Source organism: Pseudophryne corroboree, chromosome 2 (genome assembly GCF_028390025.1).
Source record: "Pseudophryne corroboree isolate aPseCor3 chromosome 2, aPseCor3.hap2, whole genome shotgun sequence".
Classification (NCBI taxonomy): Eukaryota; Metazoa; Chordata; class Amphibia; order Anura; family Myobatrachidae; genus Pseudophryne; species Pseudophryne corroboree.
In genome coordinates, this window is record NC_086445.1 from 213,570,656 (window position 1) to 213,597,164 (window position 26,509).

The 26,509-nt window shown below is 46.4% G+C and overlaps 1 protein-coding gene across 2 annotated transcripts in view; it reads left to right on the top strand.

Moving 5' to 3' along the window:
- The first annotated feature begins 11,082 nt into the window (after positions 1–11,082).
- AVIL (advillin) overlaps positions 11,083–26,509 on the top strand; it is a 176,611-nt gene continuing 161,184 nt past the window's right edge. The window contains exon 1 of one of the 2 annotated variants that reach the window (XM_063952298.1): positions 11,083–11,183. The gene's annotated coding sequence lies outside the window, so the exon portion shown is untranslated. Of the gene's footprint in view, positions 11,184–25,595; positions 25,778–26,509 lie in introns of those variants that run through there. The other variant, XM_063952297.1, reaches the window with a different exon arrangement.

Sequence of the window (26,509 nt, forward strand, 5' to 3'; positions counted from 1 at the left end):
CAGTGAAGCCAGTTCTTTTTGAGAGAAAAAGGGATAGGGCCAAAATCTTGGCCTTTATGGATCCTAATTTTAGGCCCATAGTCACTCCTGACTGTAGGAAGTGCATGAATCGACTCCCCTGGAATTCCTCTGTAGGGTCTTCCCGGCCACACACCAAGCAACCTATTTTCGCCATATACAGTGAAAAAGTCTTGCTGTCACGTCTTTCCTAGCCTTTATCAGCGTAGGAATAACTGCATCCGGAATGCCCTTTTCCGCTAGGATCCGGCGTTCAACCGCCATGCCGTCCAACGCAGCCGCGGTAAGTCTTGGATCAGACAGGGTCCCTGTTGCAACATGTCCTGACTGAGAGGCAGAGGCCATGGGTCCTCTGAGAGCATTTCTTGCAGTTCCGGGTACCGAGTCCTTCTTGGCCAATCTGGAGCAAAGAATATTGTTCACACTCCTCCGTTTATTACAATTCTCAGCCCTTGGGTCTGAGAGGAAGAGGAGGGAATATATAGACTGACTGGAACACCCACGGTGTTACTAGTGCGACCACAGCTATCGCCTGAGAGTCCCTTGACCCAGCGTAAAACCTTTTTTATCTTTTTATTGAGGTGGGACGCCATGTAGTCCACCTGAGGCAGTTTCCATCAATTTGCAAAACTGCGTGAAGACTTCCTGATGAAGTCACCACTTTCCCGGGTGGAGGTCGTGTCCACTCCTGGAATGAACACTGCTGACAGTGCGCTTACTTGATTCTCCGCCCAGCGAAGAATTCTGGTGGCTTCTACCCTCGCCACCCTGCTCCTTGTGCCGCCCTGGCGGTTTACATGAGCCCCTGCGGTCTGACTGGATCAGAACCGGTTGGTCGCGAAGCAGGAACTCCGCTTGACTTAGGGCGTTGTATATGGCCCTTAGTTCCAGGATATTGATGTGAAGGCAAGTCTGTTGGCTTGACCACAAACCTTGGAATTTTCTTCCCTGTGTAACTGCCCCCCACCCTCGGAGGCTTGCATCCGTGGTCACCAGGACCCAGTCCTGAATGCCGAATCTGCGGCCCTCGAGAAGGTGAGCACTCCGCAGCCACCACAGGAGAGACACCCTGGCCCTGGGGGATAGGTTGATTAACCGATGCATCTGAAGATGTGATCCGGACCACTTGTCCAGTAAGTTCCATTGTCATTGCATGGAACCAGCCGAAGGGGATGGCCTCATATGATGCCATCATCCTTCCCAGGACTCGAGTGCAGTGATGCACTGACACCTGTTTTGGTTTTCAATGGATTCCTGACCAGTGTCATGAGCTCCTGAGCTCTCTCTATCGGGAGATAAACCCTCTTCTGGTCTGTGTCTAGGATCATGCCTAGGCGAGGCAGATGAGCTGTAGGAACCAACTGCGACTTTGGAATATATAGAATCCAGTCGTGTTGCCGTTTCACTTCCAGAGAAGGTTATACGCTGTCCAGCAACTGCTCTCTTGATCTCGCTTTTATGAGGAGATCATCCAAGTATGTGATAATAGTGACACCTTGCTTCCGCAGGAGCACCATCATATCCACCATTACCTTGGTGAAATTGGTAATGACAATCCCGTACCGCAATTCTGAGGTACGCCTGATGAGGTGGATAAATGGGGACACGAAGGTATGCATCCCTTATGTCCCGATTCATTCAGGCATGCAATGACCGCTCTTAGCGATTCCATCTTGAACCTGAACCTTTTCAGGTATATGTTCAGGGATTTTAATTCAATATGGGTCTAACCGAACCGTCTGGTTTCGGGATTATAACATGGTCGAATAATAACAACCTCTTGTTGAAGGAGGGGACCCTTGACCACCACCTGTTGAAGATACAATTTACGAATTGCAGTTAACACTGGCTCCCTCTCTTGGGGGGAAGCCCGCCGGGTCCTCGGTGAGGGGGCATCTTCGCACAGTCCAGCCTGTATCCCTGCGATACAATTTCTATTGCCCAGGGATCTAACAGGGAGTGAACCCACTTGTGGCTGAACTTACGAAGGCGTGTCCCCACCGGGCCTAGCTCCGCCTGTGGAGCCCCAGCGACATGCGGTGGATTTTTGTAGAGGCCGGGGAGGACTTCTGTTCCTGGGGACTAGCTGTGTTGTACAGCTTCTTTCCTCTGCCCCCGGCTCTGACAAGAAAGGACGCACCTCAGACTTTCTTGTTTCTTTATTCGAAAAGCTGCATTTAATAATGTTGTGCTTTCCTAGGCTGTGCAGGAATATAAGGCAAAATATCAGAATTACCAGCTATAACTGTGGAGACCAGGCCCGAGAACCTTTCTCCACACAATCCTCAGCCTTCCATATGCCTCTTACGTCGGCATCATCTGTCCAATGTATATTCTACAGGACACGTCAAGCAGAAATCGACATAGCTTTTGTCTCTAGGACCCAGTATACTCATGTCCCTTTGGGCATGCTTTATAATTATATATCTATCACTTAAGACAGCATAAAATATTTATATGCATACTAGGGTCTCAATCTCTGCTGATAAGGTACCTGTCCACGCTGCCACAGCGCTATAAACCCATGCCGACACAATCGCCGGTCTGGGTAGTATACTAGAATGTGCACACTATCTGCAGGATCCCTGAGAATAGCTAGTGTAAACAGGACACCCAAGGGGAAGATTCTCAACACATCTTGGCCCTAGTGGGGAAAGGATACAGCCTGAGAATTCTCTTGTGGGAAGCTGCCGTCTCTTGTCTGGAGATTCCCGCTCTTTTTCCTCATGAGAGGAGGGAAATTTACCTCAGCATTCTTCCCCTTAACATGTGTACCCTCGTGTCAGGGACAGATGAGTCATCAGTGATATGCAAATCATCTTTTATTCCAATAATCATATATTGAATATCTTTTAGCCCTCTTGGCTGTAACTTTGCATTATCGTAGTCGACAGTGGAGTTAAACTCCGTGTCGATACTTTGTTATTTTGGATAGTGAACATAGAGAGACTCTGAAGGACTCTGTGACTATGGGGAACATTTACTAAGCAGTGATAAGAGCGGAGAAGTGAGCCAGTGGAGAAATGTACCCATCAACCAATCAGCAGCTCTGTATCATTTTATAGTATGCAAATTATAGCTGTTACTTCAGTGCTGATTGGTTGCCGTGGGCAACTTCTCCACTGGCTTACTTCTCCGCTCTTATCACTGCTTAGTAAATGTACCCCATAGGGACAGACCAGGGTAGATTTCCTTTCTGTTCCCTAACCTTTTGTGCAATAATTTTACCTCAGCACTTACACATATCCAAACAGGTGTCGGTGTTGTTGACGGAGACACCCTCCCACACACTTATCCGCTCTATCACCTCCTTAGAGGAGCCTTTTACCTCAGACATGTCGACACACGCGTACCGACACACCACACACACAGGGGATGCTCTATTTGAAGACAGTTCCCCCACCAGGCCCTTTGGAGAGACAGAGAGAGAGTATGCCAGCACACACCACAGCGCTATATAATACAGGGATGTATACTATACTGAGTGATTTTTCCCCTATAGCAGCTTATATACACAGTTTTGCGCCTAAATTTATGTGCCCGCCCTCTCTTTTTTACCCTTTGTGTACCAGGAAACTGCAGGGGAGAGCCTGGGGAGCTTCCTTCCAGCTGAGCTGTGAAGAGAAAATGGCGCCGGTGTGCTGAGGAAGAAGGCCCGGCCCCCTCAGCGGCGGGCTTCTGTCCTTTTATGTACTTTAATGGCGGGGGTTAGTGCACATATACAGTTTATCAGACTGTATTATGTGCTTTTCGCCAAGTAAGGTAATCTAATTGCTGCCCAGGGCGCCCCCCCCCCCAGCGCCCTGCACCCATCAGTGACCGGAGTGTGTGGTGTGCTAAGGGAGCAATGGCGCACAGCTGCAGTGCTGTGCGCTACCTTAATGAAGACCGGAATATTCAGCCGCCGATTTTCAACTTCTCTTCGTTCTTCTGGCTCTGCAAAGGGGACGGCGGCGCGGCTCCGGGACCGGACGACCGAGGACTGGGCCTGTGTTCGATCCCTCTGGAGCTAATGGTGTCCAGTAGCCTTAGAAGCCCAAGCTAGCTGCAAGCAGGTAGGTTCGCTTCTCTCCCCTCAGTCCCACGTAGCAGTGAGTCTGTTGCCAGCAGATCTCACTAAAAATAAAAAACCTAACAAATACTTTCTTTTCTAGGAAGCTCAGGAGAGCCCCTAGGGTGCATCCAGCTCTGGCCGGGCACAGATACTAACTGAGGTCTGGAGGAGGGGCATAGAGGGAGGAGCCAGTGCACAGCAGATATAGTACCTAATCTTTCTTTTAAGAGTGCCCAGTCTCCTGCGGAGCCCGTCTATACCCCATGGTCCTTACGGAGTACCCAGCATCCACTAGGACGTCAGAGAAAAGTTTTTGGTAAGTACAAACCGGAGTAATGTGATTAGGAAGTTGTTGAAATCGTTATCCTTATCCCTGTTCAAAAAGTACCGGACTGCCTCTATTCCAAAGTCATGATGTATGCTCGTATAGAGACTCTCTACATTGCAAGTGATGAGCCATGTGGTCTTATTAAGGAAGATGTCTTGCACTTTACTAAGGACATCTTGAGTATCTCTCACAAATTAAGGTAATTCCAACACATAATTCCTCAAGTGTGAGTCGATTAATTTACTGGCATTTTCCACAAGATTTCCTATCCCGGAGACTATAGGTCTCCCGGGTGGGTCTTTTTCGTTTTTGTGTACCTTAGGGAGTATATATAGCGTGAGCATTTTTGGATGATCTTTTTTCAAAAATTAAAAATCCTTTTTGGAAATGACACCTGTAGTCCTTGCTTCTTCTATGATATTGTTATAGCTGTGTAAGTAGTCCCTTACACACCTATAACAACATCATAGTAGGGACTACTTACACACCTATAACAACATCATAGAAGAATTAGTACTGTCATTAGCAAGTCTCTTTGCACTATTAAACAGTTCCTGAATAGCTCATTCGGATCGTTACACATCTTCACTCGATTACTTGAGACTGACTGTGAGATGAACAGTGATGTGTGCCACCTTCCCTGTACATGCGTCATTCGGTCCCTAGCCTTGCAAAATCCCCATCAGTCAAGGGAGCGAGGCGGGACGCACATGATGCGATGGCAGTTGATAGGTAGGCTCATTTGGTAAATGGACGTGATTTGTTGCCTCGCCACAACAGTGGAAATAAAAGGCGGACCCAGAAGGCAATTGGCTTGCCTCTGATGAAGCTAAACTAGCGAAACACCGCGTTAAGTTGTCTCTGCCAATGTGAAATACATATACTCCATGTCATAACCAACGTCAAATATGTTACCATGGATCCTGTGTGAATATATCCACACTCACAGTTGCTAACTCACTCGGTGCTCACCTGCCCTGTAGTGACAGAGATAGACAGTGCTGGAGCTATAGAAATTATATATGCATTTCCCATAATTCTCAGCATGAATCCAATTTGGGTATATTAGAACTAAAGTATGAAGGCAATCATACTTTGGGGCTCTTAAATCTAGCCCTAAAACAGGGGAGATATTTTACATATTTCTTTGAACCCCCTTATTATTTCAGCTACATTACAAGGGGCACAATTTATATATATATCTACCTCAGCACTCCTCTCCCTTAGTATACTGGTCCTAACTGAGACTTGGGAATCACCTATAATCCTTTGTCTCAATGGTACAAAAATAGATATAATATCCACAGGGAAATGTCTAATGTCTACACTACATACATGAAATAGGAGGGAAATCAAGCCACAGGTGTGGAATCATTTACAGCTATTGAATCTAAACCCCCAAATAGGTATTCAGACATACACATATGTGGTTAAGTGATGGCTCTTAGCACCTGTAAATGGTCTGTATATAGAATTTGCCTATTTTGGCTAACATTTTTCAATTATGAGGTTAGAGACTACTGATGTGGGGACATTATTAACTCTACCCATTAGGGCATATTACAAAATTATATGCGAAAGATGAGCCCATGAGGTCCCCTGGATCCAATAGTTAATAACACCTACTGGAGATTATACTGTGTTTGAAATTAGGCATTGTACCGATAACACACAAATAAATTAAACACAGATACTCCTTTACTTTTTGAATAAATCATAAAAGTAGTTCATGGAGTTATTTCACATATGGTATGTTCTTAGCACACTTTTTCTACTTCCTTTGACACTATCATTTTTTAAACTAATTTTCGCTTTTTGTAGATACTTTTTTACTTGGAATACTAATAAAGGTTATATTTTAGCTATTGTGAATTTTTCTGTGCACCACAGATTGGACATTTCTTCTTTTCTCTTGAATTCTTTGATTATGGGCAGGATGCACCAAGGTAAAAATATGGCCAAACCTCTGAAAATGCAGTTTTCAGAGGTTTGGCCACTTACCACATATGCACCAAGCTCCAGAATGCAATAGATTCCGGGCCTTGCATGCGATAGGCACTTAGATGGCATTACTCTATAGTAGCCTATGGGCTTCTATCGTGTTCCCCACAGATCCCTCCCAGCACCCCCCCTGGTCAGGGCCATAGACTTTGTGGCACCCAGGATGAAAGTTTCTTATGCCCCCCCCCCCCCCCCCCACCCACCAAACATAATTTCAAAACAGGGGCAGTGTGCAAAAATATAGGGGCGTGGCTTCATGGGGAAGGGGTGTGACCACGGATTAGTACCAATTTACATTACACAACACAGTAGTGTCCGTCTGTCACATTACAACACACAGTAGTACCCCTTATACACATTGGACCTTATTCAGCTTCAGTTGCAGTTTTGCTAATTTAGCAAACTGCAACTGCTGACGATCACATGCTGGGGGCCGCCCAGCACTGGGCAAGGCCACCCAGCATGCTAATTTCTGCCAGCGATGCAATCACAATACAAATGCGATCGCATAACAGACACCGCAAAATAAGGGTAGCCCCTGCCTGAGCAGCCTAGCTGCAGGGACAGGAGCCCTGCTGCCATTTTACCTGTCACAGCAACTGCATTTGACATCAGTCAGCTACCCCGAAGAGGGCACAGACCATGCCTCCACAATGCTGTGTCACTGCCCCTACCTTCCTGCGACCGCCTCTGTCTGTCACCAGGCAGATGCGTTCACATCAATGCGATGAGATTGCATCTCCCGTTCCGCACACACGCTGAATGGGCCCTGTGCATGTGCATTAGCCCGAAGATCACATCGCATCTCCGATCCAAGCTGAATAAGTGCCATTATGCCATGTTAGAGCCCTTTACACACATTACACCACAGTAGAGCAGAGCCCCTTATATACATTACGCCAGGTAGAGCCCCTACATTACACCAGGTAGAGCCCAGTTTATACACATTACACCAGGTAGAGCCCCTTTTATACACATTACACCAGGTATAGCCCCTTTTATACACATTACACCAGGTAGAGCCCCTTTTATACACATTACACCAGGTAGAGCCCCTTTTACACACATTACACCAGGTAGAGCCCAGTATATACACATTACACCAGGTAGAGCCCCTTTTATACACATTACACCAGGTATAGCCCCTTTTATACACATTACACCAGGTAGAGCCCCTTTTATACATGTTACACCAGGTATAGCCCCTTTTATACACATTACACCAGGTAGAGCCCAGTATATACACATTACACCAGGTAGAGCCCCTTTTATACACATTACACCAGGTATAGCCCCTTTTATACACATTACACCAGGTAGAGCCCCTTTTATACACATTACACCAGGTAGAGCCCCTTTTATACACATTACACCAGGTAGAGCCCAGTATATACACATTACACCAGGTAGAGCCCCTTTTATACACATTACACCAGGTATAGCCCCTTTTATACACATTACACCAGGTAGAGCCCCTTTTATACATGTTACACCAGGTATAGCCCCTTTTATACACATTACACCAGGTAGAGCCCAGTATATACACATTACACCAGGTAGAGCCCCTTTTATACACATTACACCAGGTATAGCCCCTTTTATACACATTACACCAGGTAGAGCCCCTTTTATACATGTTACACCAGGTATAGCCCCTTTTATACACATTACACCAGGTATAGCCCCTTTTATACACATTACACCAGGTAGAGCCCCTTTTATACACATTACACCAGGTATAGCCCCTTTTATACACATTACACCAGGTAGAGCCCCTTTTATACATGTTACACCAGGTGGAGCCCCTTATACACATTACACCAGGTAGAGCCCCTTATAGACATTACACCAGGTAGAGCCCCTTATACACATTACACCAGGTAGAGCCCCTTACACACAATACACGCAAGGTAGAGACCTTTTATACAGAGTGTGAGTGAGACCGAGAGAGAGCCTGAATGAAAGGGTTGGTCTTGCGTGACTGGCAGTCACCATACCAACACCGGGATCCTGGCAGGAAGGGGGGGGGCGCAATGAAGCCCCTTGTGGGCTCGCTGCACTCACCACGCTGCAGGCTTGGTGGGGAGCTGTGCTCGCCACAGGTTCTATTCCTACTCTATGGGTGTCGTGGACACCCACGAGTGGGAATAGTCCCTGTTAGTCGGCATGCCGACTGTAGGGATTGTGAGGGGGAGGGATGTAGGTGCCAGTATGGAGACCGTCGGCCCCAAACTACATCCCGAGTGAGAGTGTTTGTCCTGACCACCCCGCTACCTGTGTCCCTGTCCCTCACCGCACACCAGCTCGAGGTGTGAGCCTGTGTCACCCTCACTGAATATCTATCACTGCTTGGACCCCTGAGGATTCCGCCAAATAACGCTATTGTACCCATATCCATCTACAAGGACCGAATAATACATCACTACGCACTACTGGTGAGGACATTCCTGTTGTATTGCCACACTACTGGGACAGTTATTCCTCCAGCGTCGTCATTTCAAGTATTTCGGCCCGGGGATTGTGCCACAACCCCAGGATAAGGGACATTCAAATGTGCGGACCCCATGAGGGACATTGGATAAAGCAGCAAGTGATAACAACATATGTATGGTGACTATGAGCTCATTAGTGCAGTGAGACCTATCTCATTTTATTATATTCTTGACATTTTATTGTAATTTTAAGATTAAATAATACTGTAATTTTGACAATCCATCTCAGTCAGCGCTGTCTTATTTTGGTTATTTCAGCTCTGGGACCCGCCTGCCGCAGCAGTAGCTCCTCCGCTCCCGTCCGTCTCTCACATGGACAGAGCGGGTACTTCTGGCCTCAGCAGTTCCTGATACCTCACTTCTACCCAGCATGCAGCTGAGCAGAACTAAGCAGCAGGCAGCGGGTGGGCCCACGCAGTCAAATTATCCTGCACCTTAAACTACCACTGCCCACGGTGCGCGTGTCATCCCACGCATGCACAGCTAGGACTCCTGGCCTTAGGACTCCAGGTCATAAACCCAGAAGTCCTATCATCGCAAAGGATATCTCTTATCACAAGAGCTGTCCTTTGGGATTTTCTTCAAGCATACGGCGTTAATAAATGCCATTATGGTTGTGAAGAGTGGCAGGATTCGCGATGCTTGATGCATCCCGACATATGGTACATATAAACTAAGCCATGGAGAAAGATAAAGTAGAGAGAGAGAGAGAGATAAAGTACCTACCTACCAGCTCCTAACTACCATGTTACAGGCTGTGTTTGAAAAATTACAGTGAGAGCTGATTGTTGCTACTTTATGTCTTTCCATTTTATCACTCTCCAAGGCTTAATACATCTGCCCCTATGTGTGATAATGCTTTCCTGCCCAGCCAGCTCTCCCCAATCCATTTAATTTAGACTTTATACTATTCATACAAAGATGGACAAAAAGGAGTTAATTATGTAAAAAATACACTACATCAGATACAAACTGTTGGGCAATATATAGACCTTTTGGTAACAGAATCTGAGTTAAAAGAAAAGATAACCATGTCAAGAGGGAATCTTAAAACAAGTTGGGTTAAGTTGTGTATTTATTGTAGGAAATGGGCTCATATACTCATCTTTTAATTGCGAATACAGAATAAGGTGGGATTCTGTATGTTTATTCATTATTGAGAATAGGGACATCTGCATGGGGCGGGTTGCAGGGCTGTAACTAATGGTGTGCAAGTGGTGGACGCAGAGCACTGGGGGCAGCGCTATCACTGCCTGTAATGGCACCCTGCAGCCAGTATCACAACTTGCAGACAGTAGCTGTTACAAAGTGTTAAAGGATATTTATCAAACCTTCTAATGAGGACAAGCGGAGGTATTGCAACCTCCAACCAATTAGATTCTAGCTCTCATTTTATAGAACATACTAGATAAATGATAGCTAGAATCTGATTGCATGCTATGGGCAACACCTCTGTAAAGTGGTCTGTGTGCAAATCGTCACAGGATTCTGGAGAACTGCAGAAGTGTGTCTTTACAAGCTGTCATGCTGAACAATGGCTGCAGAGCCACTTCCTGTATAACAAACAACAAGTGCATTGAAATTATGCATTCTTCCACTGTCCACACACAATTTACATCTACAATCTATATACTTGTCCTCTTTAAAAGGTTTGAGAAATATCCTATAATCTCACTTCACTAGATTACTAGATTACAGGAATCAGCATATGCAGAATACTTTATGTTCTATCAAGGTGCCTATGTAAGATGTGTGCAAAATGGTACTTCATATAGAAACTTTAGAAGCCAAATTTGTATACAGTACTTCTGTAATATCAGAGAAAGAAAGTATATTTCAGTCTTCCCCAAATAGACTGGCGGTCAATTGTATTTAACTTCATGAATTATTGATTGGTTAAATGTGCACTTTAGAAAAATCAATCTGAGTAGGAAGTGGGATATGAGAATATGGCCAGGCAGCAGACAGAGAAATGTGAGCGGACATGGGACCTCTGTGTGCTGTTGGTTTGAATATAGATAAACAGATAATTTTCATCTCATTTGGGTATACTGTGCGAATGGGCCAGCCGAACTGTGATTGGCCAAACACCCTGGAAGAGATATGATAATGCAAACACAGGCAAATGTAATATGCTGGAAGAGTACAGGCAGTCTCTATGCACAGACAGAAACACTCGACACTTGAAAAAGGGAACATACACGTTGTATGCTGTTTATGGTGGAGACAGGGGAATTTAGCTCCAGCTCGTCATCCTGCTTGGGCAACAGGAGAACCACTTTGCACAAAGGTGAGCTAAATAGATAAAGCGCATACAGTACTATGGGCCTAATTCAAGGTTGATTGCAAAGCAAAATTTTCCTCTAATGGGCAAAACCATGTGCACTGCAGGTGGGGCAGATGTAAATTGCAGTGTAAAAATAAAGCAGACAGTATTTACCCTGCACAGAAACAAAATAACCCACCCAAATCTAACTCTCTCTGCACATGTTACATCTGCCCCACCTGCAGTGCACATGGTTTTACCCATTAGAGGAAAATTTTATTTTGCAATGAACCTTGAATTAGGCCGTATATCTGAGCAATTCCTATGTCTAGCCAACTCCTCACCTCATTTATTGAAGGATGGTTAAACAAACACACCTACACTATGTTGAGTTAATAATAATTTTAATGAAATAACTTTAGATTTTTGGAAGATACCAAATTCCCATGAATTGAAGTCATTATTATGTTTGTGTTGACTGCATTGCATCAGTTTTGCACCTACTGTAGTTTATATAATATTGACAGGAAATATGTTGTAAATGCAAATACGGAACATCTTCCTTTCAAAGCCTAATCTCAGTGAGATCTCATTGATTGAGTTTTTTTATGTGCATGGCATTTTATTATAAAGCATCAGCAGATAAAAGGGCCCTTCGGGATTTTAAGGTGAATCAGGGGCGTGTCTACACCGGGTGACAACTGGGCCTTTTGCAGTGACTTTTCCATAACGTTATTCGGGATGCGGTTCAGAATACCAACAGTGGGGTCCTGACAGTCAGAATCCCACAGGTAAGTACGAGGAGTTAGGAGTTAGGGTTCGGCATTAGGGTGAGAGTTAGGCTGTGGGAGGAGATGGTTAGGGCTAGGCTGGGTGAGGAGATGGTTAGGGTTAGGCTACGGGAGGAGATGGTTAGGGTTAGGCTGTGGGAGGAGAGGGTTAGGGTTAGGCTGTGGGAGGAGATGGTTAGGGTTAGGCTGTGGGAGGAGAGGGTTAGGGTTAGGCTGTGGGAGGGGTGGGCTAGGGTTAAGCTGTGGGAGGAGATGGTTAGGGTTAGGCTGTGGGAGGGGTGGGTTAGGGTTAGTCTGTGGGAGGAAATGGTTAGGGTTAGGCTGTGGCAGGAGATGGCTAGGGTTAGGCTGTGGGATGGGAGGGTTAGGGTTAGGCTGTGGGAGGAGATGGTTAGGGTTAGGTTGTGGGAGGGGTGGGTGAGGTTTAGGCTGTGGGAGGAGATGGTTAGGGTTAGGCTGTAGGAGGAGATGGTTAGGGTTAGGCTGTGGGAGGAGTGGGTTAGGGTTAGGCTGTGGGAGGAGATGGTTATGGATAGGCTGTGGGAGGAGATGGTTAGGGTTAGGCTGTGGGAGGGGTGGGTTAGGGTTAGGCTGTGGTAGGAGTTGGTTAGGGTTAGGCTGTGGGAGGAGATGGTTAGGGTTAAGCTGTGGGAGGGGTGGGTTAGGCTGTGGGAGTAGATGGTTAGGGTTAGGCTGTGGGAGGAGATGGTTATGGTTAGGCTGTGGGAGGGGTGGGTTAGGGTTAGGCTGTGGGAGGAGATGGTTAGGGTTAGGCTGTGGGAGGGGTGGGTTAGGGTTAGGCTGTGGGAGGAGATGGTTAGGGTTAGGCTGTGGGAGGGGTGGGTTAGGGCTAGGCTGTGGAAGGAGATGGTTAGGGTTAGGCTGTGGGAGGGGTGGGTTAGGGCTAGGCTGTGGGAGGAGATGGTTAGGGTTAGGCTGTGGGAGGAGATGGTTGGGGTTAGGCTGTGGGAGGGGTGGGTTAGGGTTAGGCTGTGGGAGGAGTTGGTTAGGGTTAGGCTGTGGGAGGAAATGGTTAGGGTTAGGCTGCGGGAGGAGATGGTTAGGGTTAGGCTGTGGGAGGGGTGGATTAGGGTTTCAATATTTACCAGGATCCATCGGGATGTTGACTGCTGGAATGCCACTGTGGGCATCCGGACCGTCGGTATACTAACTGCTGCAATTTCGTACCCAACCCCATTATTCTGCTGTTTTCTTTGGAAATATGGAGCAGACACTATAGTTTTGCAGCTCTTACTGGATATCTGGTGCACACACAGAAGATAACAAAGTCTCTGACACTATGCCAGAATCTTTGTTTTCTTCTGCTTATGCACCATATTTTCAGTGGCAGGAGACCCATGTAAATCTGCATGCGGGCCTCCTCAGGTCTTAAACCGCCTCTGAGGTGAGTTGTAGCTTAGAACCTGTGCAACAAGCTAACCCTAAGATATTGTACACCCTGAACCATTCAGTAGCAAAATATTTGTTTTAAGACAAATAAAGGTTGTCTCCCATATCCGAAAATATGATATCTGAAATATCCCAAAATCCAACATTTGTTGAGCGCAACTGAGATAGTGACATCTTTGCTTTCTGGTGGCTCAGTGTACACATACTTGTTTCATGCAGAAAATGATTACACATATTGTACAAAATGACCTTCACGCTATGTGTATAAGGTGTATATGAAATATAAATGCATTTCATGTTTAGAGTTGGGTCTCATTCCAAGTTATCTCATTATGGTAAAGCAAATATTCCAAAATATGGAAAAATCCCAAATCAAAAAACTTGTGGTCCCGAGCATTTAGAATATGGGAGACTCAACCTGTATCAATATTTCTCTAACGTCCTAGTGGATGCTGGGAACTCCGAAAGGACCATGGGGAATAGCGGCTCCGCAGGAGTCTGGGCACAACTAAAAGAAAGCTTTTAGACTACCTGGTGTGCACTGGCTCCTCCCACTATGACCCTCCTCCAAGCCTCAGTTAGATTTTTGTGCCCGGCCGAGCTGGATGCACACTAGGGGCTCTCCTGAGCTCTTAGAAGAAAGTATATTTTAGGTTTTTTATTTTACAGTGAGACCTGCTGGCAACAGGCTCACTGCAACGAGGGACTAAGGGGAGAAGAAGCGAACCTACCTGCTTGCAGCTAGCTTGGGCTTCTTAGGCTACTGGACACCATTAGCTCCAGAGGGACCGACCGCATGGAACTGGCCTTGGTGTTCGGTCCCGGAGCCGCGCCGCCGTCCCCCTTACAGAGCCAGAAGCAAGAAGAAGTCCGGAAAATCGGCGGCATGAAGACTTCTGTCTTCTCCAAGGTAGCGCACAGCACGGCAGCTGTGCGCCATTGCTTCTCATACACACTTCACACTCCGGTCACTGAGGGTGCAGGGCGCTGGGGGGGGGCGCCCTGAGCAGCAATAAAAACACCTTGGCTGGCAAAACAATCACAATATATAGCCCCAGAGGCTATATATGTGATAATTACCCCTGCCAGAATCCTTAAAAAAGCGGGAGAATAGTCCGCGAAAAAGGGGCGGAGCTATCCCCCTCAGCACACTGGCGCCATTTTTCCCTCACAGTTCCGCTGGAAGGAAGCTCCCTGGCTCTCCCCTGCAGTCTACACTACAGAAAAAGGGTAAAAAAGAGAGGGGGGGCACTAAATTTAGGCGCAGTAAATATTATAGCAGCTATAGGGGACATAATTCAGTTAGTCCCTGCAGTATATAGCGCTCTGGTGTGTGCTGGCATACTCTCTCTCTGTCTCCCCAAAGGGCTTCTGTGGGGTCCTGTCCTCTGTTTAGAGCATTCCTGGTGTGTGTGCGGTGTGTCGGTACAGCTGTGTCAACATGTTTGAGGAGGAAAATTATGTGGAGGCGGAGCAGATGCCTGTAGAAGTGATGTCACCCCCTGCGGGGCAGACACCTGAGTGGATGGTTTTATGGAAGGAATTACGTGCAAGTGTCGACTCCTTACACAAAAAATTTGACGACATGCCAAATGCGGGACAGCCGGCTTCTCAGCTTGTGCCTGCCCAGGTGTCTCAAAGGCCATCAGGGGCTCTAAAACGCCCGCTACCTCAGATGGCAGACCCAGATGTCGACACGGATACTGATACCAGTGTCGACGACGATGAGTCTAATCTAATGTCCACTAAGGCCATTCGCTGCATGACTGAGGCAATGAAAGAGGTGTTACACATTTCAGATTTAAACCCAGGTACCACAAAAAAGGGTATTATGTTTGGGGAGAAAAAACTACCCGTAGTTTTTCCCCCATCTGAAGAATTAAATGAAGTGTGTGAAGAAGCGTGGGCTTTCCCTGATAAAAGATTGATAATCTAAAAAAAAAATTACTAATGGCGTTCCCTTTCCCGCCAGAGGATAGGGCACGTTGGGAAACACCTCCTAGGGTGGATAAAGCGCTCACACGTTTGTCTAAAAAGGTGGCACTTCCGTCTCCGGATACGGCCGCCCTGAAGGAGCCTGCGGATAGAAAACAGGAGGCAATCCTGAAGTCTATATATACACACACAGGCATTATACTTAGACCAGCTATTGCGTCAGCATGGATGTGCAGTGCTGCCGCTGCGTGGTCAGATTCCCTGTCAGAAAATATTGACACCCTAGACAGGGACACTATTCTGCTAACCATAGAGCATATAAAAGACTCAGTCTTATACATGAGAGATGCACAGAGGGAGATCTGCCGGCTGGCATCTAAAATAAGTGCATTGTCCATTTCTGCTAGGAGAGGCTTATGGACCCGGCAGTGGACAGGGGATGCAGATTCCAAAAGGCACATGGAAGTTTTGCCTTATAAGGGTGAGGAGTTATTCGGGGATGGTCTCTCGGACCTCGTTTCCACAGCGACAGCTGGGCAGTCAGCATTTTTACCCCATGTTCCCTCACAGCCTAAAAAAGCGCCGTTTTATCAGGTACAGTCCTTTCGGACCCAGAAAAACAGGCGAGGAAAAGGCGGGTCTTTTCTGTCCAGAGGCAGAGGTAGGGGAAAAAGGCTGCAACAAACAGCTAGTTCCCAGGAGCAAAAGTCCTCTCCCGCTTCTTCCAAGTCCGCCGCATGACGGTGGGGCTCCACAGGCGGAGCCAGGTACGGTGGGGGGCCGCCTCAAAAATTTCAGCGATCAGTGGGCTCGCTCACAGGTGGATCCCTGGATCTTTCAAGTAGTATCTCAGGGGTACAAGCTGGAATTCGAGGCGTCTCCCCCCCCCTTCCCCGCCGTTTCCTCAAATCAGCCTTGCCAGCAACTCCCTCGGACAGGGAGGCTGTGCTAGAGGCAATTCACAAGCTGTATTCCCAGCGCGTGATAGTCAAGGTGCCCCTACTTCAACAAGGACGGGGTTACTATTCCACACTGTTTGTGGTACCGAAACCGGATGGTTCGGTGAGACCCATTTTAAATTTGAAATCCTTGAACACATACATAAAAAAATTCAAGTTCAAGATGGAATCGCTCAGGGCGGTTATTGCAAGTCTAGACGAGGGGGATTACATGGTATCCCTGGACATCAAGGATGCTTACCTGCATGTCCCCATTTACCATCCTCACCAGGAGTACCTCAGATTTGCGGTACAGAATTGCCATTACCAATTCCAGACGCTGCCGTTTGGTCTGTCCACGGCACCGAGGGTGTTTACCAAGGTAATGGCGGAAATGATGATACTCCTTCGAAAAAAGGGAGTTTTAATTATCCCATACTTGGACGATCTCCTAATAAAGGCGAGATCCAAGGAGCAGTTGTTGGTAGGAGTAGCACTATCTCAGGAGGTGCTACACCAGCACGGTTGGATTCTAAATATTCCAAAGTCACAGCTGGTTCCGACGACACGTCTACTGTTCCTGGGAATGATTCTGGACACAGTCCAGAAAAAAGTGTTTCTCCCAGAGGAAAAAGCCATGGAGCTGTCGTCTCTAGTCAGAAACCTCCTGAAACCAAAACAGGTGTCGGTGCATCACTGCACGCGAGTCCTGGGAAAGATGGTGGCTTCTTACGAAGCAATTCCTTTCGGCAGGTTCCATGCCAGAATCTTTCAGTGGGACCTGTTGGACCAATGGTCTGGATCGCATCTTCAGATGCATCGGCTAATAACCCTGTCTCCAAGAACCAGGGTGTCTCTACTGTGGTGGCTGCAGAGTGCTCATCTTCTAGAGGGCCGCAGATTCGGCATACAGGACTGGGTCCTGGTGACCACGGATGCCAGCCTTCGAGGCTGGGGGGCAGTCACACAGGGAAGAAACTTCCAAGGACTATGGTCGAGTCAGGAGACTTCCCTACACATAAATATTCTAGAACTGAGGGCCATTTACAATGCCCTAAGTCAGGCAAAATCCCTGCTTCAAAACCAGCCGGTACTGATCCAATCAGACAACATCACGGCAGTCGCCCATGTAAACCGACAGGGCGGCACAAGAAGCAGGACGGCGATGGCAGAAGCCACAAGGATTCTCCGATGGGCGGAAAATCACGTGTTAGCACTGTCAGCAGTGTTCATTCCGGGAGTGGACAACTGGGAAGCAGACTTCCTCAGCAGACACAATCTCCACCCGGGAGAGTGGGGACTTCATCCAGAAGTCTTCACACTGATTGTAAATCGTTGGGAACGGCCACAGGTGGACATGATGGCGTCCCGCCTAAACAAAAAACTAGAGAGATATTGCGCCAGGTCAAGGGACCCTCAGGCGATAGCGGTGGACGCTCTAGTGACACCGTGGGTGTACCAGTCGGTTTATGTGTTCCCTCCTCTGCCTCTCATACCAAAGGTACTGAGAATAATAAGAAAACGAGGAGTTAGGACAATACTCGTGGTTCCGGATTGGCCAAGAAGAGCGTGGTACCCGGAACTTCAAGAGATGATCTCAGAGGACCCATGGCCTCTGCCGCTCAGACAGGACCTGCTGCAGCAGGGGCCCTGTCTGTTCCAAGACTTACCGCGGCTGCGTTTGACGGCATGGCGGTTGAACACCGGATCCTAAAGGAGAAAGGCATTCCGGAGGATGTCATTCCTACGCTGATTAAAGCCAGGAAAGATGTAACTGTAAAACATTATCACCGCATATGGCGGAAATATGTTGCTTGGTGTGAGGCCAATAAGGCCCCAACAGAGGAATTTCAGCTGGGTCGATTTCTGCACTTCCTACAGGCAGGAGTGTCTATGGGCCTAAAATTAGGCTCCATTAAGGTGCAGATATCGGCTCTGTCAATTTTCTTCCAAAAAGAACTAGCTTCACTACCTGAAGTTCAGACATTTGCAAAAGGAGTGCTGCATATTCAGCCCCCTTTTGTGCCTCCAGTGGCACCCTGGGATCTCAACGTGGTGTTGAATTTCCTAAAATCACATTGGTTTGAACCACTGAAGACCGTGGATCTTAAATATCTCACGTGGAAAGTGGTCATGTTATTGGCCTTGGCTTCGGCCAGGCGTGTTTCAGAATTGGCGGCTTTGTCATGCAAAAGCCCTTATCTGATTTTCCATATGGATAGGGCAGAATTGAGGACTCGTCCCCAGTTTCTCCCTAAGGCACTACAATAGGTTGGTTCAAGTAAAAAGCTGATACCAATCAGCTTTTCACTTGAACCAACCTATTGTAGTGCCTGCGGCTACTAGTAACGTGGAGGATTCCAAGTTGCTGGACGTAGTCAGGGCCTTGAAAATTTATGTTTCCAGGACGGCTGGAGTCAGGAAAACTGACTCGCTATTTATCCTGTATGCACCCAACAAACTGGGTGCTCCTGCTTCTAAGCAGACTATTGCTCGCTGGATTTGTAGCACAATTCAGCTGGCGCATTCTGCGGTTGGACTGCCGCGTCCTAAATCAGTTAAAGCCCATTCTACAAGGAAGGTGGGCTCATCTTGGGCGGCTGCCCGAGGGGTCTCGGCTTTACAACTTTGCCGAGCTGCTACTTGGTCAGGGGCAAACACGTTTGCAAAATTCTACAAATTTGATACCCTGGCTGAGGAGGACCTTGAGTTCTCTCATTCGGTGCTGCAGAGTCATCCGTACTCTCCCGCCCGTTTGGGAGCTTTGGTATAATCCCCATGGTCCTTTCGGAGTTCCCAGCATCCACTAGGACGTTAGAGAAAATAAGATTTTACTCACCGGTAAATCTATTTCTCGTAGTCCGTAGTGGATGCTGGGCGCCCGTCCCTAGTGCGGATTGTCTGCAATAATTGTACATAGTTATTGTTTAATAACGGGTTATTGTTATGAGCCATCTGTTGAGAGGCTCAGTTTTGTTTCATACTGTTAACTGGATATGGTATCACGTGTTGTACGGTGTGATTGGTGTGGCTAGTATGAGTCTTACCCGGGATTCAAAATCCTTCCTTATTGTGTCAGCTCTTCCGGGCACAGTATCCTAACTGAGGCTTGGAGGAGGGTCATAGTGGGAGGAGCCAGTGCACACCAGGTAGTCTAAAAGCTTTCTTTTAGTTGTGCCCAGACTCCTGCGGAGCCGCTATTCCCCATGGTCCTTTCGGAGTTCCCAGCATCCACTACGGACTACGAGAAATAGATTTACTGGTGAGTAAAATCTTATTTTTCCTGAACCTGCAGTCTTAAAATGTTCCACCGTTTATAGGAGACAACTTTTTAAAATTGGGGTTGCTCACATTACCCCGCTCCCATATGAGTGGAGGATGCCATGGACAGGCAGCAGCTACACAAACTCTATACTTACCTTCTCTCCTGGAATGCTCGGGAAACTCCTCTTGGGTAGGGCTGATGTAACAAGCCGTGTAAAGAGTGGATATGTTGCCCATAGCAACCAATAAGCTTTTACCTATACTTTTATAGAATTTATTGGATAATTGATATCTGAAAGCTGATTGGTTGCTATGGGCAACTTCTCCACTGGTCCACTAAGCTGATTAGTTGTTATGGGCAACTTCGCCACTGGTCCACTCTTCCACTCTTTACATTAACTCCATAGTTCTAACAAGTAGCCCACCCCGCAGATCCCGTCCACTTTCCCATTGAGATGGGTGTGACGGGGTCATGATGATACAATTCACAGTGCATACCATCTTATCCCTTCCTCACAATGGGGTATATTCAATTAGCAGCGATAACGGACTTTTTGCGTGAAAAGTCCGGTTTTCTCGCGAAAAACCGGACTTTTCCAGAGAAACGCAATTACAGCCTATTCAATTTTCCGGGAAAATTTATCGGTGATCATTTTTTCACTAATTTCACTTCACCTACTCTGAAGCAGGTGAAAAGTTGGGAAAAGTCACTATTTTAAGGTAAAAATGTTTGGATATGGTACAGAACTCCTGGGACACCCCCCTTAATGACTAATTAGGCACATTGAAGTTTTTAATTATTTTTAATTGGCCAATAATGACATGTCATTTTTGGGGTGAAAAAGTACAACGTGATGGAAATTGGGGTTCAAGGTATGGGACAGGTATATTGGGGTGCTTTATGAGTGGGACAGTTGTTTTTAGGCTTGCAGATGGGAGTATTCGGTCTGTTTCCACTTTTTTTTTAAAGTACCTTAAAATGACCCAAATATATACTTATACCCATTTTCATGTACCCCAAATTTAATGAGAGCATTTATTTTGCTCAAAAAAACTTGCTTTCTATCATTTTTTTGCATTAAAAAAAAAAATGCATATAACAGCCATTTCACACAATTTAAGTCCCCAAAAACGCTCTAATGTGATCTCTAACACACTTCTCTTCTGTTTTCCTATGTTAGTTTAGCATTTTTTGGGGTACAGACTGATTTCCCCATTTTCACCTACACTTTTCACTGCAACAACTTTCACGTGAAACCCGTTTGGAATTAAATAGGTCGAAAAACGGAGCGTTTTCGCGGCAATTTTCGCCCGATTGCCGCGAATTTGCGGATAATTGAATACCCTAGTCTGTGTGATGACATGATGACGAGAATTACATCACCACGCACACTGCACCCTTCCTTTGGAACTTTCCTATGGCATCTCCTAGAGATTAGTAAAATGTGACAGGTATGACAAATACAAGCACCCACAGTACCCGTAGAGCTTGCTTCTATGCCCACAGGGAACCAGAGAGGTGTTTCCTTACTCTTTCGTTTATAGATATGAGGAGCATCAGCACAGGGGTTATAACATCATTTTTGTAATGTAACACTAGAATAAATGACATAGGGCCCGAGTCAGTGTCGATGTTTTGTGTACGACACTGATAGCTAAAGGACTGCGCATGCACAGAACCTTAGGGTTACTCAGATGACTGATATTCTTGCAGATGATCCGATGCTGCGTCTTCCGACGCAACGGCCGATCACAGAAGCACGCCTCCTGCAGCATTACATATTTACACACAGCAGCTGTATCCAAAGACTCAGCTGCTGTGTACACTGCATCCACCTCTGAATCATAATCATCAGAAAGTCCATGAAAAACAAGTCGTAATAAACACTTACCCTGAGCTATTCATGGTAAGGGCTGGGAATCTGAGATGCACTGAAGTCTGAGGGTGCTAACATGACAGCTTTCATACTGCAGTGGTGAGCAGTGACCCCTCCTCCCCTAACAAATAACCTTCCTACAGCAGTCCCATGACTGGACTGGACTGTCTTCTCACCCACTGTCCAGCATCATGCATCCACAGACTGCTTGGTCTGTGTGAGCCCATTGTACTGGGCCTGTGAGGTCAATGATGAGGACACAGCACACAGCTGTAGGCAGATACAATGTGGATTTGTTATCCAATGCATACATGCAAATATAATATACAGTGTGACATGCAATAACTACCTATTACTATTATTACAATGAGACAATATATTATGGGCTGACTGAATAAAATATTCTCAAAGTTATGTGACTGCTACCCGATGGGGTGTAGACCAATAATGATAATGTTAATGCTCCTATAGAATGGGAGACATATCAAATCTTCAAGAGTTGGAGAAGTTGCCTACGGCAACCAATCTTTTATCTAGAACAGTCTAAAAAAATGACAGTTACTAGCTGATTGGTTGCTATGGCCCACTACTCCACTATATCTCTCTCAAATGTTTGATACATCTCCCCCCCCATAGTTTCCTTATATACTTTCCTGAGAGTTCATATGCTGCCTTGTGTGATGTCCTGTGACACTTAGGGCCTGATTCAGATCCGGTCGCAAGGCGGCTATTGTAAGCAAATCAGTCGATGTTGTCTTGCAACACATGCATATGAGCCGCAGTGCGCACGCGCAGCGATTGTATTGCTGTAGCGGTTGCAACGAGAAATTAGTTGCAGAGTGAGTGACAAGAAGACAGCGATTGGGGGTGGCAATGGGGAGTGGTCGACCAAACGCAGGCGTGTCATGGCCATTCAGATGCCATTTTCTGGGCGCGCATAAATTAGCAGTTGCAATCATACTTGCTACTGGAGAGCCCTCTGCATCCCAGGAGAGATACTCAGTCTGCTGGGTCAAAAAGGCACTCAGACTCAGCGACCAAAGGCAAACTTCCCATTAGGCATGTGAGGCACATGCCTAGGTGCGGCACTTGTTTGGGGGCGGCACTTGGATGCTTATGTTGGTACTGTCAGCCTAAAAAGTACCAGTAACTGCTAAATATTTCCACTGTACTGTACCTTATGCCATCTTGAATGGAGTGTAAATGGGTCGAACATGCCCATACTGACCCTATAAGTCAGGGTGGAGAACCTTTGGCCCTCCAACTGTTATTGAACTACACATACCAGCATGCCTTGCTACAGTTTTGCTATTTGGCCATGCTAAAACTGTTGCAGGGCATGATGGGATGTGTAGATCAGCAACAGCTGTAGGGCCGAAGGTTCCCCATCCCTGATGTAAGCTGTCCAACTTAGTAAATATACTGTAGTTAAAAATAATAAAAAAAGGTTATAGTGGCTTTTTTCTTTATTATTCTATTAAATTGGCTATCATCAAATGAGGGCTTATACCCAAACAACAAAATTAGGCAGGCCGGAGGCGACCGTTACTGTTGTGCCTAGGGGCGTCCTCACCCCTAAATCCGCCCCTGTCTGCGACATGTTCCGATTTGCGATGGTGGCACCAATGTATCAGCCTAGGCTGCAGGAAGGGAGGGCTTGGGGTGGATCATCAAATCGACAGTGTCTAGATCGACAATGTTTAGGTCGACAATTACTAAGTCGACAGGGTTGGAAGGTCGACAGGGTTTCTAGGTCGACAGGGTTTCTAGGTCGACAGGTCAAAAGGTCGACATGAGTTGTTGTTTTTTGGTGTCGTTTTCTGCGTACAGTGACCGGGAAGCCGAATTAGTGCACCGTGTCCCCTTGCATGGCTCGCTTCGCTCGCCATGCTTCTGGCAAGATACCTCACTTCGCTCGGCACAGATTACCGTTCCAATCGTAGTCCACGTGGATCGTTAAGTATGAAAAAGTTTAAAAAAAAGAAGAAAAAGTGAAAAACTCATGTCGACCTTTTGACCTGTCGACCCAGCACATGTCGACCTAGAAACCCTGTCGACCTTCCAACCCTGTCGACCTAGTGACTGTCGACCTATAGTGGTCAACCTAAACACTGTCGACCTAGACAGTGTCGATCTTCAGACCGGATCCCGGTTTGGGAACCATTGTAAGTATACTTATCTTCCCCTATCGGGATTATGAGCATTGGGATGCCGCAGTTGGTATTCTGACCGCTGGCATCCTGACCGCCGGCATATTGATCCCAACCCATTTTCACTTTTCTGTTGCTCCAATGTACGTAGCGTGCTTATTATACCACACTAAAGGGCTGATTCTATTATTTTGCTACTTAAACCCATTTTACACACCCATTATGTCATCGACCAATCAAAAATATTAATAATAATAAAATATAATTTCCCCATGTAAAATGTTTCTCACTACTTATCAGAATAGCGTCTATGGGAAGTGTTGGCCAGGTATTATTTGGATACTCGTATAATCAATGGAATGTGTCCACTGGATGGCAATGTTCTTTTGAAGTTTATTAATAATTCAACATTATCAGCAAGATTTTCTAACTTGCAGTGTGTTTTTTTTATGTGCAATTTGTAAACCGTGCAAGTTTGCCGAATAGAAATACAATACATGCAGTGTATCAAGCTGCTGTTTGCAAACTGCACATCATGCATCAGAAAAAAGCCAGAAATTGTCAACGTGGTTCTGCTAAACATGCATGCAAGTGCACAGGTCCGCTATCAGGGGGAGACCTGGGCCTGGACAGAGAGAAGGCCTGCCTAGCTATACTAAAAATGGCTTACTGTATATACAATAGATGATGATTTAATGGATTTTTTCCAGAAGCAAAATAATTGTTATGGTGCATACACACCGGGCGTTTTTGCCCAGCGTTTATGCACAGCGATTATTGTGAACATCACTGGCAGGAAAATAGCTCAGTGCATACACACTGAGCTATCTTCCCTGTGCCATACTTGCCTACTCTCCCGGAATGGGCGGGAGGCTCCCGAAAATCGGGTGACCCTCCCGCCCCCCCGGAAGAGCAGGCAAGTCTCCCGATTTTTTAGGGGCCCCCCTGCCCGGCCGCCCACTTAGTGAGTAAAGTGGGCGGTCCGGGCAGTCGATGACGCGATTCTTGCTGAATCGCGTCATCGTAGCAACGCCCCCTGCTGTATAATGCCGGTAATCGCAGCATTACATAGCAGGAGGCGTGGCTTAAATGAAGTGCCGTGATAACCCCTCCCCTGTTCTGCCTCCGCCCGCCCCTGTTTTGCCTCCGCCCCGCCCCCTATCCGTGTCATAACCCCGCCCCCCTGCTGAGCCAACCTGGCTGCTCTCTCCCGGAGAGAGCAGCCAGGATGTCGGCATGTATGCCCTGTGACCAGCGATGTTCACGGGGGGGCGGTGAAGCTCTTTCCACATTAGGAGACTGTTGTTCACTTGGCTGTTAAAACAGCCCGACGGACGGCATCAGCGCTCACCGCTCATCGCCCGCCCATACACACTGGCCGAGTTTGAGCTCGAAGTAGCTCAAAATGCCAAAAGTGAGCTGCTTTGAGCTAAAAATCACCCAATTTCACTATATGTACCTGTGTACATTATTCCTGTTGTGTATCAGTAAATCCTCCCAGATTCCCAGAAAGAAGTACATCCTCCCCTATCCTATCCATCTCACTAGGGCAGTGGATGGGAGGGGGCGTGATTACATAATTTGCACAAACTGCATCATCATGACCTCTCCTGCATTATGCAGTTTGGGAGTGTCTCACCCCAGCCTCCCCCCTACACATTTGCCACCCGAATAAAAAACACTGTATTTATGTGCATGTTTGCTGTGTGTTTGCCATATACACAAGTATTCTTGCACATCAGAGGAACGGACATGGAACAAGAGACATTTGGAGCAATGAAATGCAAATACTGTATATAGAGTATATAATCTAGTTTTAGTACAAGGATTTTTATTTTCACATTTTTACATACGCTTTGCTTCATTTAATGCCAGTGGATACAAAGCTTTGGTGGTCAAGCTCTCACAGCCTACCAACAAACATGTTATTTGCTAGGATGTCTGATTAGTAGTTGAGCAGGACAGTCTCCTCCTTACAGCTTGCTTTGATGGTAAAACATCTTGCCTGAGGTACCAGGAGACAGAGGCTGAGGAGGCATGTGATACACCACAAACTTCTTCCACTGCAATCTGTCTGCAGATTCAATGCTTTCCACGTGGCTCTGGGTGTGACCCACAAGGGGCAGGGTAGTGTGCCAGCTGTACGCCTCTGCTGGCATTGTCAGGGCTGTGATGTACAGTTATCACACTGGATTGTGTCTTGGGAAGGAAAGCTGCTTTGTGTTTGGTTCTGCATAGATCCTGCCTCATCAAGTAAGTATTATTAATATTCTTCTTCTTGTATTATTAATATCCTCAGGACACCCCTTACCGTGACTGTGTCCGCCATATACTATTTATACTAATTACAATCATTTTAATCATATTGCAAAATTATCATCTTGACATATTAGAATATTACTGATGCACACTGGACAATGTAGGCACACAATAATTAGTGTTTTGTGCGACTGATTGAATACAGTACATCATACCAGGTTACTTGCATTGTAGCTGTATTGGTGAGCAGACCTAGTGTGTATATATAAGAATATTTCAGTATTTTTCATTCTCATCTCATTACTGCTCATCTCTTAAACAAGACTTCTTAGTAAGTAGTGGGTTCATCCTACCATGGGCCCTAGGCAATGCCTCACACTCACATACTTCTTACAATTCTTATCACCAATGGAAATAATCTCCTTTTTGGACGCTGGTGTATCTACACTTTGGTTATATAATACAATAATCAATTTGCTCCAAATGTCCCTTTACCCCACTGCGTTTGAATAGGAAAGGTCTGGGCCCTCTTACAGTCATAGATCCTTGGCTACTACCCTAAACATCCTGTGATACATCATCAAATACAGTATTATGGGAAAAATAAAGAACTGGATAGGATAGTGTTAACTAATCTGCCAGGAGATGCAGCCATTAAAGTGCATGGCATTTTTTATTCCAGTGTAATGTAATACTCTAATCTGTCCATCATAGCTTATAATGGGA